This window comes from Symphalangus syndactylus, chromosome X (assembly GCF_028878055.3).
Source record: "Symphalangus syndactylus isolate Jambi chromosome X, NHGRI_mSymSyn1-v2.1_pri, whole genome shotgun sequence".
NCBI classification, from domain to species: domain Eukaryota; kingdom Metazoa; phylum Chordata; class Mammalia; order Primates; family Hylobatidae; genus Symphalangus; species Symphalangus syndactylus.
The window spans coordinates 5,378,171-5,393,741 of record NC_072447.2 but is presented as its reverse complement, the minus strand read 5'-3'; positions in this window follow the sequence as shown (position 1 = coordinate 5,393,741).

The following is a 15,571-nucleotide window of genomic DNA, read 5'->3' as shown; positions in this document are numbered from 1 at the left end:
ACCATACTTTTGATTGAGCAGATCTGAACACTCTTTCTGTAGAAAATGCAACTGGACATTTGGAGCGCTAAGAGCGTAGTAGTGGAAAAAGGAATATATTCAAATATAAACTACACAGAAGCATTCTGTGAAACTTCTTTCTGATCTGAGCATTCAGCTAACAGAGTTAAACCATACTTTTGATTGAGCAGTTTTGAAACACTCTGTCTGTAGAAAATGCAACTGGACATTCGTAGCGCTAAGTGGGTAATAGTGGAAAAAAGAATATGTTCAAATATAAACTACCCAGAAGCATTGTATGAAACTTCTTTCTGTTCTGTGCATTCAACTAACAGAGTTGAACCTTACTTTTGATTGAGCCGTTCTGAAACACTCTTTCTGTAGAAACTGCAATTGGACATTCTGAGCGCTAGGAGGCCTATATTGGGAAAAAGAATGTCTACAAATAAAAACTACACAGAAGAATTGTGTGAAAATTCTTTCTGTTCTGTTTGTTCAACTAAAGGAGTTGAACCTTAGTTTTGATTGAGCCGTTCTGAAACACTCTTTCTGTAGAAAATGCAAGTGGAGATTCGGAGCGCTAAGAGGGTAATAGTGGAAAAAGGAATGTCTCCAAATATAAACTAAACAGAATCATTCTGTGAAACTTCTTTCTGATCTGTGCATTCAGCTTACAGAGTTAAACCATACATTTGATTGAGCAGATCTGAACACTCTTTCTGTAGAGAATGCAACTGGACATTTGGAGCGCTAAGAGAGTAGTAGTGGAAAAAGGAATATATTCAAATATAAACTACACAGAAGCATTCTGTGAAACTTCTTTCTGATCTGAGCATTCAGCTAACAGAGTTAAACCATACTTTTGATTGAGCAGTTTTGAAACACTCTGTCTGTAGAAAATGCAACTGGACATTCGTAGCGCTAAGTGGGTAATAGTGGAAAAAAGAATATGTTCAAATATAAACTACACAGAAGCATTGTATGAAACTACTTTCTGTTCTGTGCATTCAACTAACAGAGTTGAACCTTACTTTTGATTGAGCCGTTCTGAAACACTCTTTCTGTAGAAACTGCAATTGGACATTCTGAGCGCTAAGAGGCCTATATTGGGAAAAAGAATGTCTACAAATAAAAACTACACAGAAGAATTGTGTGAAACTTCTTTCTGTTCTGTTTGTTCAACTAAAAGAGTTGAACTTTAGTTTTGATTAAGCCGTTCTGAAACACTCTTTCTGTAGAAAATGCAAGTGGAGATTCGGAGCGCTAAGAGGGTAATAGTGGAAAAACGAATGTCTCCAAATATAAACTACACAGAATCATTCTGTGAAACTTCTTTCTGATCTGTGCATTCAGCTAACAGAGTTAAACCATACTTTTGATTCAGCAGATCTGAACACTCTTTCTGTAGAAAATGCAACTGGACATTTGGAGCGCTAAGAGGGTAGTAGTGGAAAAAGGAATATATTCAAATATAAACTACACAGAAGCATTCTGTGAAACTTCTTTCTGATCTGAGCATTCAGCTAACAGAGTTAAACCATACTTTTGATTGAGCAGTTTTGAAACACTCTGTCTGTAGAAAATGCAACTGGACATTCGTAGCGCTAAGTGGGTAATAGTGGAAAAAAGTATATGTTCAAATATAAACTACACAGAAGCATTGTATGAAAATTCTTTCTGTTCTGTGCATTCAACTAACAGAGTTGAACCTTACTTTTGATTGAGCCGTTCTGAAACACTCTTTCTGTAGAAACTGCAATTGGACATTCTGAGCGCTAAGAGGCCTCTATTGGGAAAAATAATATCTTCAAATAAAAACTACACAGAAGCATTGTGTGAAACTTATTTCTGATATGTTCATTAAGCTAACAGAGTTAAACCATACTTTTGATTGCGCAGTTCTGAACACTCTTTCTGTAGAAAATTCAAGTGGACATTCGGAGCGCTAAGAGGGTTATAGTGGAAAAAGGAATATATTCAAATATAAACTACACAGTAGCATTCTGTGAAAATTCTTTCTGTTCTGTGCATTCAACTAACAGAGTTGAACCTTACTTTTGATTGAGCCGTTCTGAAACACTCTTTCTGTAGAAACTGCAATTGGACATGCTAAGCGCTAAGAGGCCTACATTGGGAAAAAGAATATCTTCAAATAAAAACTACACAGATGCATTCTGTGAAACTTATTTCTGATCTGTAAATTCAGTTAACAGAGATAAAACATATTTTTGATTGAGCAGTAATGAAACACTCTTTTTTTAGAAAATGCAAGTGGAGATTCGGAGCGCTAAGAGGGTACTATTGGAAAAAGGAATGTCTTCAAATATAAACTACACAGAATCATTCGGTGAAACTTCTTTCTGATCTGTGCATTCAGCTAACAGATTTAAACCATACTTTTGATTGAGCAGATCTGAACACACTTTCTGTAGAAAATGCAACTGGACATTTGGAGCGCTAAGAGCGTAATAGTGGAAAAAGGAATATATTCAAATATAAACTACACAGAAGCATTCTGTGAAACTTCTTTCTGATCTGAGCATTCAGCTAACAGAGTTAAACCATACTTTTGATTGAGCAGTTTTGAAACACTCTGTCTGTAGAAAATGCAACTGGACATTCGTAGCGCTAAGCGGGTAATAGTGAAAAAAAGAATATGTCCAAATATAAACTACACAGAAGCATTGTATGAAACTTCTTTCTGTTCTGTGCATTCAACTAACAGAGTTGAACCTTACTTTTGATTGAGCCGTTCTGAAACACTCTTTCTGTAGAAACTGCAATTGGACATTCTGAGCGCTAGGAGGCCTATATTGGGAAAAAGAATGTCTACAAATAAAAACTACACAGAAGAATTGTGTGAAACTTCTTTCTGTTCTGTTTGTTCAACTAAAAGAGTTGAACCTTAGTTTTGATTGAGCCGTTCTGAAACACTCTTTCTGTAGAAAATGCAAGTGGAGATTCGGAGCGCTAAGAGGGTAATAGTGGAAAAAGGAATGTCTCCAAATATAAACTACACAGAATCATTCTGTGAAACTTCTTTCTGATCTGTGCATTCAGCTAACAGAGTTAAACCATACTTTTGATTGAGCAGATCTGAACACTCTTTCTGTAGAAAATGCAACTGGACATTTGGAGCGCTAAGAGAGTAGTAGTGGAAAAAGGAATATATTCAAATATAAACTACACAGAAGCATTCTGTGAAACTTCTTTCTGATCTGAGCATTCAGCTAACAGAGTTAAACCATACTTTTGATTGAGCAGTTTTGAAACACTCTGTCTGTAGAAAATGCAACTGGACATTCGTAGCGCTAAGTGGGTAATAGTGGAAAAAAGAATATATTCAAATATAAAATACACAGAAGCATTGTATGAAACTCCTTTCTGTTCTGTGCATTCAACTAACAGAGTTGAACCTTACTTTTGATTGAGCCTTTCTGAAACACTCTTTCTGTAGAAACTGCAATTGGACATTCTGAGCGCTAAGAGGCCTCTATTGGGAAAAATAATATCTTCAAATAAAAACTACACAGAAGCATTGTGTGAAACTTATTTCTGATATGTTCATTAAGCTAACAGAGTTAAACCATACTTTTGATTGCGCAGTTCTGAACACTCTTTCTGTAGAAAATGCAAGTGGACATTCGGAGCGCTAAGAGGGTAATAGTGGAAAAAGGAGTATATTCAAATATAAACTACAAAATAGCATTCTGTGAAAATTCTTTCTGTTCTGTGCATTCAACTAACAGAGTTGAACCTTACTTTTGATTGAGCCGTTCTGAAACACTCTTTCTGTAGAAACTGCAATTGGACATGCTAAGCGCTAAGAGGCCTACATTGGGAAAAAGAATATCTTCAAATAAAAACTACACAGATGCATTCTGTGAAACTTATTTCTGATCTGTAAATTCAGTTAACAGAGATAAAACATATTTTTGATTGAGCAGTTATGAAACACTCTTTTTGTAGAAAATGCAAGTGGAGATTCGGAGCGCTAAGAGGGTAATAGTAGAAAAAGGAAAGTCTTCAAATATAAACTACACAGAATCATTCGGTGAAACTTCCTTCTGATCTGTGCATTCAGCTAACAGAGTTAAACCATACTTTTGATTGAGCAGATCTGAACACTCTTTCTGTAGAAAATGCAACTGGACATTTGGAGCGCTAAGAGCGTAGTAGTGGAAAAAGGAATATATTCAAACATAAACTACACAGAAGCATTCTGTGAAACTTCTTTCTGATCTGAGCATTCAGCTAACAGAGTTAAACCATACTTTTGATTGAGCAGTTTTGAAACACTCTGTCTGTAGAAAATGCAACTGGACATTCGTAGCGCTAAGTGGGTAATAGTGGAAAAAAGAATATGTTCAAATATAAACTACACAGAAGCATTGTATGAAACTTCTTTCTGTTCTGTGCATTCAACTAACAGAGTTGAACCTTACTTTTGATTGAGCCGTTCTGAAACACTCTTTCTGTAGAAACTGCAATTGGACATTCTGAGCGCTAGGAGGCCTATATTGGGAAAAAGAATGTCTGCAAATAAAAACTACACAGAAGAATTGTGTGAAAATTCTTTCTGTTCTGTTTATTCAACTAAAAGAGTTGAACCTTAGTTTTGATTGAGCCGTTCTGAAACACTCTTTCTGTAGAAAATGCAAGTGGAGATTCGGAGCGCTAAGAGGGTAATAGTGGAAAAAGGAATGTCTCCATATATAAACTACACAGAATCATTCTGTGAAACTTCTTTCTGATCTGTGCATTCAGCTAACAGAGTTAAACCATACTTTTGATTGAGCAGATCTGAACACTCTTTCTGTAGAAAATGCAACTGGACATTTGGAGCGCTAAGAGAGTAGTAGTGGAAAAAGGAATATATTCAAACATAAACTACACAGAAGCATTCTGTGAAACTTCTTTCTGATCTGAGCATTCAGCTAACAGAGTTAAACCATACTTTTGATTGAGCAGTTTTGAAACACTCTGTCTGTAGAAAATGCAACTGGACATTCGTAGCGCTAAGTGGGTAATAGTGGAAAAAAGAATATGTTCAAATATAAACTACACAGAATCATTGTATGAAACTTCTTTCTGTTCTGTGCATTCAACTAACAGAGTTGAACCTTACTTTGATTGAGCCTTTCTGAAACACTCTTTCTGTAGAAACTGCAATTGTACATTCTGAGCGCTAAGAGGCCTCTATTGGGAAAAATAATATCTTCAAATAAAAACTACACAGAAGCATTGTGTGAAACTTATTTCTGATATGTTCATTAAGCTAACAGCGTTAAACCATACTTTTGATTGCGCAGTTCTGAACACTCTTTCTGTAGAAAATGCAAGTGGACATTCGGAGCGCTAAGAGGGTAATAGTGGAAAAAGGAATATATTTAAATATAAACTACACAGTAGCATTCTGTGAAAATTCTTTCTGTTCTGTGCATTCAACTAACAGAGTTGAACCTTACTTTTGATTGAGCCATTCTGAAACACTCTTTCTGTAGAAAATGCAATTGGACATGCTAAGCGCTAAGAGGCCTACATTGGGAAAAAGAATATCTTCAAATAAAAACTACACAGATGCATTCTGTGAAACTTATTTCTGATCTGTAAATTGAGTTAACAGAGATAAAACATATTTTTGATTGAGCAGTTATGAAACACTCTTTTTGATAAAAATGCAAGTGGAGATTCGGAGCGCTAAGTGGGTAATAGTGGAAAAAGGAATGTCTTCAAATATAAACTACACAGAATCATTCGGTGAAACTTCTTTCTGATCTGTGCATTCAGCTAACAGAGTTAATCCATACTTTTGATTGAGCAGATCTGAACACTCCTTCTGTAGAAAATGCAACTGGACATTTGGAGCGCTAAGAGCGTAGTAGTGGAAAAAGGAATATATTCAAATATAAACTACACAGAAGCATTCTGTGAAACTTCTTTCTGATCTGAGCATTCAGCTAACAGAGTTAAACCATACCTTTGGTTGAGCAGTTTTGAAACACTCTGTCTGTAGAAAATGCAACTGGACATTCGTAGCGCTAAGTGGGTAATAATGGAAAAAAGAATATGTTCAAATATAAACTACACAGAAGCATTGTATGAAACTTCTTTCTGTTCTGTGCATTCAACTAACAGAGTTGAACCTTACTTTTGATTGAGCCGTTCTGAAACACTCTTTCTGTAGAAACTGCAATTGGACATTCTGAGCGCTAGGAGGCCTATATTGGGAAAAAGAATGTCTACAAATAAAAACTACACAGAAGAATTGTGTGAAACTTCTTTCTGTTCTGTTTGTTCAACTAAAAGAGTTGAACCTTAGTTTTGATTGAGCCGTTCTGAAACACTCTTTCTGTAGAAAATGCAAGTGGAGATTCGGAGCGCTAAGAGGGTAATAGTGGAAAAAGGAATGTCTCCAAATATAAACTACACAGAATCATTCTGTGAAACTTCTTTCTCATCTGTGCATTCAGCTTACAGAGTTAAACCATACTTTTGATTGAGCAGATCTGAACACTCTTTCTGTAGAAAATGCAACTGGACATTTAGAGCGCTAAGAGAGTAGTAGTGGAAAAATTAATATATTCAAATATAAACTACACAGAAGCATTCTGTGAAACTTCTTTCTGATCTGAGCATTCAGCTAACATAGTTAAACCATACTTTTGATTGAGCAGTTTTGAAACACTCTGTCTGTAGAAAATGCAACTGGACATTCGTAGCGCTAAGTGGGTAATAGTGGAAAAAAGAATATGTTCAAATATAAACTACACAGAAGCATTGTATGAAACTTCTTTCTGTTCTGTGCATTCAACTAACAGAGTTGAACCTTACATTTGATTGAGCCTTTCTGAAACACTCTTTCTGTAGTAACTGCAATTGGACATTCTGAGCGCTAAGAGGTCTCTATTGGGAAAAATAATATCTTCAAATAAAAACTACACAGAAGCATTGTGTGAAACTTATTTCTGATATGTTCATTAAGCTAACAGAGTTAAACCATACTTTTGATAGCGCAGTTCTGAACACTCTTTCTGTAGAAAATGCAAGTGGACATTCGGAGCGCTAAGAGGGTAATAGTGGAAAAAGTAGTATATTCAAATATAAACTACACAATAGCATTCTGTGAAAATTCTTTCTGTTCTGTGCATTCAACTAACAGAGTTGAACCTTACTTTTGATTGAGCCGTTCTGAAACACTCTTTCTGTAGAAACTGCAACTGGACATGCTAAGCGCTAAGAGGCCTACATTGGGAAAAAGAATATCTTCAAATAAAAACTACACAGATGCATTCTGTGAAACTTATTTTGATCTGTAAATTCAGTTAACAGAGATAAAACATATTTTTGATTGAGCAGTTATGAAACACTCTTTTTGTAGAAAATGCAAGTGGAGATTCGGAGCGCTAAGAGGTTAATAGTGGAAAAAGGAATGTCTTCAAATATAAACTACACAGAATCATTCGGTGAAACTTCTTTCTGATCTGTGCATTCAGCTAACAGAGTTAAACCATACTTTTGATTGAGGAGATCTGAACACTCTTTCTGTAGAAAATGCAACTGGACATTTGGAGCGCTAAGAGCGTAGTAGTGGAAAAAGGAATATATTCAAATATAAACTACACAGAAGCATTCTGTGAAACTTCTTTCTGATCTGAGCATTCAGCTAACAGAGTTAAACCATACTTTTGATTGAGCAGTTTTGAAACACTCTGTCTGTAGAAAATGCAACTGGACATTCGTATCGCTAAGTGGGTAATAGTGGAAAAAAGAATATGTTCAAATATAAACTACACAGAAGCATTGTATGAAACTTCCTTCTGTTCTGTGCATTCAACTAACAGAGTTGAACCTTACTTTTGATTGAGCCGTTCTGAAATACTCTTTCTGTAGAAACTGCAATTGGACATTCTGAGCGCTAAGAGGCCTATATTGGGAAAAAGAATGTCTACAAATAAAAACTACACAGAAGAATTGTGTGAAACTTCTTTCTGTTCTGTTTGTTCAACTAAAAGAGTTGAACCTTAGTTTTGATAGAGCCGTTCTGAAACACTCTTTCTGTAGAAACTGCAATTGGACATTCTGAGCGCTAGGAGGCCTATATTGGGAAAAAGAATGTCTACAAATAAAAACTACACAGGAGAATTGTGTGAAACTTCTTTCTGTTCTGTTTGTTCAACTAAAAGAGTTGAACCTTAGTTTTGATTGAGCCGTTCTGAAACACCCTTTCTGTAGAAAATGCAAGTGGAGATTCGGAGCGCTAAGAGGGTAATAGTGGAAAAAGGAATGTCTCCAAATATAAACTACACAGAAACATTCTGTGAAACTTCTTTCTGATCTGTGCATTCAGCTAACAGAGTTAAACCATACTTTTGATTGAGCAGATCTGAACACTCTTTCTGTAGAAAATGCAACTGGACATTTGGAGCGCTAAGAGAGTAGTAGTGGAAAAAGGAATATATTCAAATATAAACTACACAGAAGCATTCTGTGAAACTTCTTTCTGATCTGAGCATTCAGCTAACAGAGTTAAACCATACTTTTGATTGAGCAGTTTTGAAACACTCTGTCTGTAGGAAATGCAACTGGACATTCGTAGCGCTAAGTGGGTAATAGTGGAAAAAAGAATATGTTCAAATATAAACTACTCAGAAGCATTGTATGAAACTTCTTTCTGTTCTGTGCATTCAACTAACAGAGTTGAACCTTACTTTTGATTGAGCCTTTCTGAAACACTCTTTCTTTAGAAACTGCAATTGGACATTCTGAGCGCTAAGAGGCCTATATTGGGAAAAATAATATCTTCAAATAAAAACTACACAGAAGCATTGTGTGAAACTTATTTCTGATATGTTCATTAAGCTAACAGAGTTAAACCATACTTTTGATTGCGCAGTTCTGAACACTCTTTCTGTAGAAAATGCAAGTGGACATTCTGAGCGCTAAGAGGGTAATAGTGGAAAAAGGAATATATTCAAATATAAACTACACAGTAGCATTCTGTGAAAATTCTTTCTTTTCTGTGCATTCAACTAACAGAGTTGAACCTTACTTTTGATTGAGCCGTTCTGAAACACTCTTTCTGTAGAAACTGCAACTGGACATGCTAAGCGCTAAGAGGCCTACATTGGGAAAAAGAATATCTTCAAATAAAAACTACACAGATGCATTCTGTGAAACTTATTTTGATCTGTAAATTCAGTTAACAGAGATAAAACATATTTTTGATTGAGCAGTTATGAAACACTCTTTTTGTAGAAAATGCAAGTGGAGATTCGGAGCGCTAAGTGGGTAATAGTGGAAAAAGGAATGTCTTCAAATATAAACTACACAGAATCATTCGGTGAAACTTCTTTCTGATCTGTGCATTCAGCTAACAGAGTTAAACCATACTTTTGATTGAGCAGATCTGAACACTCTTTCTGTAGAAAATGCAACTGGACATTTGGAGCGCTAAGAGCGTAGTAGTGGAAAAAGGAATATATTCAAATATAAACTACACAGAAGCATTCTGTGAAACTTCTTTCTGATCTGAGCATTCAGCTAACAGAGTTAAACCATACTTTTGATTGAGCAGTTTTGAAACACTCTGTCTGTAGAAAATGCAACTGGACATTCGTAGCGCTAAGTGGGTAATAGTGGAAAAAAGAATATGTTCAAATATAAACTACACAGAAGCATTGTATGAAACTTCTTTCTGTTCTGTGCATTCAACTAACAGAGTTGAACCTTACTTTTGATTGAGCCGTTCTGAAACACTCTTTCTGTAGAAACTGCAATTGGACATTCTGAGCGCTAAGAGGCCTATATTGGGAAAAAGAATGTCTACAAATAAAAACTACACAGAAGAATTGTGTGAAACTTCCTTCTGTTCTGTTTGTTCAACTAAAAGAGTTGAACCTTAGTTTTGATTGAGCCGTTCTGAAACACTCTTTCTGTAGAAAATGCAAGTGGAGATTCGGAGCGCTAAGAGGGTAATAGTGGAAAAAGGAATGTCTCCAAATATAAACTACACAGAATCATTCTGTGAAACTTCTTTCTGATCTGTGCATTCAGCTAACAGAGTTAAACCATACTTTTGATTGAGCAGATCTGAACACTCTTTCTGTAGAAAATGCAACTGGACATTTGGAGCGCTAAGAGAGTAGTAGTGGAAAAAGGAATATATTCAAATATAAACTACACAGAAGCATTCTGTGAAACTTCTTTCTGATCTGAGCATTCAGCTAACAGAGTTAAACCATACTTTTGATTGAGCAGTTTTGAAACACTCTGTCTGTAGAAAATGCAACTGGACATTCGTAGCGCTAAGTGGGTAATAGTGGAAAAAAGAATATGTTCAAATATAAACTACACAGAAGCATTGTATGAAACTTCTTTCTGTTCTGTGCATTCAACTAACAGAGTTGAACCTTACATTTGATTGAGCCTTTCTGAAACACTCTTTCTGTAGAAACTGCAATTGGACATTCTGAGCGCTAAGAGGCCTCTATTGGGAAAAATAATATCTTCAAATAAAAACTACACAGAAGCATTGTGTGAAACTTATTTCTGATATGTTCATTAAGCTAACAGAGTTAAACCATACTTTTGATTGCGCAGTTCTGAACACTCTTTCTGTAGAAAATGCAAGTGGACATTCGGAGCGCTAAGAGGGTAATAGTGGAAAAAGGAATATATTTAAATATAAACTACACAGTAGCATTCTGTGAAAATTCTTTCTGTTCTGTGCATTCAACTAACAGAGTTGAACCTTACTTTTGATTGAGCCGTTCTGAAACACTCTTTCTGTAGAAACTGCAATTGGACATGCTAAGCGCTAAGAGGCCTACATTGGGAAAAAGAATATCTTCAAATAAAAACTACACAGATGCATTCTGTGAAACTTATTTCTGATCTGTAAATTCAGTTAACAGAGATAAAACATATTTTTGATTGAGCAGTTATGAAACACTCTTTTTGTAGAAAATGCAAGTGGAGATTCGGAGCGCTAAGATGGTAATAGTGGAAAAAGGAATATATTTAAATATAAACTACACAGTAGCATTCTGTGAAAATTCTTTCTGTTCTGTGCATTCAACCAACAGAGTTGAACCTTACTTTTGATTGAGCCGTTCTGAAACACTCTTTCTGAAGAAACTGCAATTGGACATGCTAAGCGCTAAGAGGCCTACATTGGGAAAAAGAATATCTTCAAATAAAAACTACACAGATGCATTCTGTGAAACTTATTTCTGATCTGTAAATTCAGTTAACAGAGATAAAACATATTTTGATTGAGCAGTTATGAAACACTCTTTTTGTAGAAAATGGAAGTGGAGATTCGGAGCGCTAAGAGGGTAATAGTGGAAAAAGGAATGTCTTCAAATATAAACTACACAGAATCATTCGGTGAAACTTCTTTCTGATCTGTGCATTCAGCTAACAGAGTTAAACCATACTTTTGATTGAGCAGATCTGAACACTCTTTCTGTAGAAAATGCAACTGGACATTTGGAGCGCTAAGAGCGTAGTAGTGGAAAAAGGAATATATTCAAATATAAACTACACAGAAGCATTCTGTGAAACTTCTTTCTGATCTGAGCATTCAGCTAACAGAGTTAAACCATACTTTTGATTGAGCAGTTTTGAAACACTCTGTCTGTAGAAAATGCAACTGGACATTCGTAGCGCTAAGTGGGTAATAGTGGAAAAAAGAATATGTTCAAATATAAACTACACAGAAGCATTGTATGAAACTTTTTTCTGTTCTGTGCATTCAACTAACAGAGTTGAACCTTACTTTTGATTGAGCCGTTCTGAAACACTCTTTCTGTAGAAACTGCAATTGGACATTCTGAGCGCTAAGAGGCCTATATTGGGAAAAAGAATGTCTACAAATAAAAACTACACAGAAGAATTGTGTGAAACTTCCTTCTGTTCTGTTTGTTCAACTAAAAGAGTTGAACCTTAGTTTTGATTGAGCCGTTCTGAAACACTCTTTCTGTAGAAAATGCAAGTGGAGATTCGGAGCGCTAAGAGGGTAATAGTGGAAAAAGGAATGTCTCCAAATATAAACTACACAGAATCATTCTGTGAAACTTCTTTCTGATCTGTGCATTCAGCTAACAGAGTTAAACCATACTTTTGATTGAGCAGATCTGAACACTCTTTCTGTAGAAAATGCAACTGGACATTTGGAGCGCTAAGAGAGTAGTAGTGGAAAAAAAAATATATTCAAATATAAACTACACAGAAGCATTCTGTGAAACTTCTTTCTGATCTGAGCATTCAGCTAACAGAGTTAAACCATACTTTTGATTGAGCAGTTTTGAAACACTCTGTCTGTAGAAAATGCAACTGGACATTCGTAGCGCTAAGTGGGTAATAGTGGAAAAAAGAATATGTTCAAATATAAACTACACAGAAGCATTGTATGAAACTTCTTTCTGTTCTGTGCATTCAACTAACAGAGTTGAACCTTACATTTGATTGAGCCTTTCTGAAACACTCTTTCTGTAGAAACTGCAATTGGACATTCTGAGCGATAAGAGGCCTCTATTGGGAAAAATAATATCTTCAAATAAAAACTACACAGAAGCATTGTGTGAAACTTATTTCTGATATGTTCATTAAGCTAACAGAGTTAAACCATACTTTTGATTGCGCAGTTCTGAACACTCTTTCTGTAGAAAATGCAAGTGGACATTCGGAGCGCTAAGAGGGTAATAGTGGAAAAAGGAATATATTTAAATATAAACTACACAGTAGCATTCTGTGAAAATTCTTTCTGTTCTGTGCATTCAACTAACAGAGTTGAACCTTACTTTTGATTGAGCCGTTCTGAAACACTCTTTCTGTAGAAACTGCAATTGGACATGCTAAGCGCTAAGAGGCCTACATTGGGAAAAAGAATATCTTAAAATAAAAACTACACAGATGCATTCTGTGAAACTTATTTCTGATCTGTAAATTCAGTTAACAGAGATAAAACATATTTTTGATTGAGCAGTTATGAAACACTCTTTTTGTAGAAAATGCAAGTGGAGATTCGGAGCGCTAAGATGGTAATAGTGGAAAAAGGAATATATTTAAATATAAACTACACAGTAGCATTCTGTGAAAATTCTTTCTGTTCTGTGCATTTAACCAACAGAGTTGAACCTTACTTTTGATTGAGCCGTTCTGAAACACTCTTTCTGAAGAAACTGCAATTGGACATGCTAAGCGCTAAGAGGCCTACATTGGGAAAAAGAATATCTTCAAATAAAAACTACACAGATGCATTCTGTGAAACTTATTTCTGATCTGTAAATTCAGTTAACAGAGATAAAACATATTTTGATTGAGCAGTTATGAAACACTCTTTTTGTAGAAAATGGAAGTGGAGATTCGGAGCGCTAAGAGGGTAATAGTGGAAAAAGGAATGTCTTCAAATATAAACTACACAGAATCATTCGGTGAAACTTCTTTCTGATCTGTGCATTCAGCTAACAGAGTTAAACCATACTTTTGATTGAGCAGATCTGAACACTCTTTCTGTAGAAAATGCAACTGGACATTTGGAGCGCTAAGAGCGTAGTAGTGGAAAAAGGAATATATTCAAATATAAACTACACAGAAGCATTCTGTGAAACTTCTTTCTGATCTGAGCATTCAGCTAACAGAGTTAAACCATACTTTTGATTGAGCAGTTTTGAAACACTCTGTCTGTAGAAAATGCAACTGGACATTCGTAGCGCTAAGTGGGTAATAGTGGAAAAAAGAATATGTTCAAATATAAACTACACAGAAGCATTGTATGAAACTTCTTTCTGTTCTGTGCATTCAACTAACAGAGTTGAACCTTACTTTTGATTGAGCCGTTCTGAAACACTCTTTCTGTAGAAACTGCAATTGGACATTCTGAGCGCTAAGAGGCCTATATTGGGAAAAAGAATGTCTACAAATAAAAACTACACAGAAGAATTGTGTGAAACTTCCTTCTGTTCTGTTTGTTCAACTAAAAGAGTTGAACCTTAGTTTTGATTGAGCCGTTCTGAAACACTCTTTCTGTAGAAAATGCAAGTGGAGATTCGGAGCGCTAAGAGGGTAATAGTGGAAAAAGGAATGTCTCCAAATATAAACTACACAGAATCATTCTGTGAAACTTCTTTCTGATCTGTGCATTCAGCTAACAGAGTTAAACCATACTTTTGATTGAGCAGATCTGAACACTCTTTCTGTAGAAAATGCAACTGGACATTTGGAGCGCTAAGAGAGTAGTAGTGGAAAAAAAAATATATTCAAATATAAACTACACAGAAGCATTCTGTGAAACTTCTTTCTGATCTGAGCATTCAGCTAACAGAGTTAAACCATACTTTTGATTGAGCAGTTTTGAAACACTCTGTCTGTAGAAAATGCAACTGGACATTCGTAGCGCTAAGTGGGTAATAGTGGAAAAAAGAATATGTTCAAATATAAACTACACAGAAGCATTGTATGAAACTTCTTTCTGTTCTGTGCATTCAACTAACAGAGTTGAACCTTACATTTGATTGAGCCTTTCTGAAACACTCTTTCTGTAGAAACTGCAATTGGACATTCTGAGCGATAAGAGGCCTCTATTGGGAAAAATAATATCTTCAAATAAAAACTACACAGAAGCATTGTGTGAAACTTATTTCTGATATGTTCATTAAGCTAACAGAGTTAAACCATACTTTTGATTGCGCAGTTCTGAACACTCTTTCTGTAGAAAATGCAAGTGGACATTCGGAGCGCTAAGAGGGTAATAGTGGAAAAAGGAATATATTTAAATATAAACTACACAGTAGCATTCTGTGAAAATTCTTTCTGTTCTGTGCATTCAACTAACAGAGTTGAACCTTACTTTTGATTGAGCCGTTCTGAAACACTCTTTCTGTAGAAACTGCAATTGGACATGCTAAGCGCTAAGAGGCCTACATTGGGAAAAAGAATATCTTAAAATAAAAACTACACAGATGCATTCTGTGAAACTTATTTCTGATCTGTAAATTCAGTTAACAGAGATAAAACATATTTTTGATTGAGCAGTTATGAAACACTCTTTTTGTAGAAAATGCAAGTGGAGATTCGGAGCGCTAAGATGGTAATAGTGGAAAAAGGAATATATTTAAATATAAACTACACAGTAGCATTCTGTGAAAATTCTTTCTGTTCTGTGCATTCAACCAACAGAGTTGAACCTTACTTTTGATTGAGCCGTTCTGAAACACTCTTTCTGAAGAAACTGCAATTGGACATGCTAAGCGCTAAGAGGCCTACATTGGGAAAAAGAATATCTTCAAATAAAAACTACACAGATGCATTCTGTGAAACTTATTTCTGATCTGTAAATTCAGTTAACAGAGATAAAATATATTTTGATTGAGCAGTTATGAAACACTCTTTTTGTAGAAAATGGAAGTGGAGATTCGGAGCGCTAAGAGGGTAATAGTGGAAAAAGGAATGTCTTCAAATATAAACTACACAGAATCATTCGGTGAAACTTCTTTCTGATCTGTGCATTCAGCTAACAGAGTTAAACCATACTTTTGATTGAGCAGATCTGAACACTCTTTCTGTA